The sequence below is a fragment of the Epinephelus moara genome, unplaced genomic scaffold, assembly GCF_006386435.1.
Source record: "Epinephelus moara isolate mb unplaced genomic scaffold, YSFRI_EMoa_1.0 scaffold2788, whole genome shotgun sequence".
In the NCBI taxonomy this organism is placed as follows: Eukaryota; Metazoa; Chordata; class Actinopteri; order Perciformes; family Serranidae; genus Epinephelus; species Epinephelus moara.
In genome coordinates, this window is record NW_026080414.1 from 1,721 (window position 1) to 2,961 (window position 1,241).

The following is a 1,241-nucleotide window of genomic DNA, read 5'->3' on the forward strand; positions in this document are numbered from 1 at the left end:
TATTGGTAGGTCATGCATCTAAGGGTTAAAGTGCCTCACAAGCTACACTACTCCTGTGCTAAACTTCACTCCTTTTATCGCTCACTTTGCCCAAAATGTAAATCCGCAGAGGGCCCCTTGGGCCACGTCTTTTGGTCTTACCCTAAGCTGAGCAAGTTCTTTTTTTTTTTTTTTAAGATATTTTTTTGGACATTTTTTGCCTTTTAATGGATAGGACAGTTAAGTGTGAAAGGGGGAGAGGGAGGGAGGATGACATGCAGCAAAGGGCCACATGCTGGACTCGAACCCGGGCCGCTGCGGCAACAGCCTTGTACATGGGGCGCCTGCTCTACCACTAAGCCACCGACGCCCCAAGCTGAGCAAGTTCTGGTCAGACATTTTAAAGTGCTTTTCTGAAGTATTCAACTGTGATATTATACCAGACCTACGCACTGCCATCCTGGGTGGAACCCTGACATCCTTTAAGCAAATTAAGTGGCTGCTTAAGTCCCCGCGGCCACTAGGGGGCCCCCAGATGGATGCACGGTACTGAACTGACTGACTGTCACACCTCTGCGCAGACCTGGCAACCCTGTTATTTACAATGAACTGCAGCCAGCTTGTTCTTAGGGGGGCATGTGAAGATATTTATGTTTGTTTGATCAAAAAAATGGACAACGATGACTACTGATGGTTAACATACATAACGTGACCTGTAGCAGGGCGGGGACCCTACAAAATTTGAAAAATTACAAAGTTAGAGGAACTTTACTCCCTACAAAATTTGAAAAATTACAAAGTTAGAGGAACTTTACTGTCAGTGATTTAATGCACCACCCTGCCAGCATGCTACATGACCCAAATCAAACACACCCAAGATGTTGCAGACTGACGGGTGCATATTGGATCTGTCTAACGTGCTAAATGCTCATGGTGGATCCTCCAGCTGTGACTTCTACATTCATTGGGGAACTTTACTTGGGGACTGCAATGTGCAGTCGTCACATCTAGATGCCACTAAATCCCCCAAAATCTTACACGCTGGACTTTGAAGCAAAAATCTTTCACCAACCAAAACTTTATTCAAACTGTTTTGGGGTTTTTTGGAAAATAAGAAGAGCCCATTTTAAAGGGAAATTTCGGTTTATTTCAACCCGTCTCCTATTGTTCTAAATTTGTTTCAAGTGACTAGTGACATAGAAATAATAGTTAGCATGTTAGCCGTTAGCCTAGATACAGCCGTAGCGTCAGACCTGTTAAAA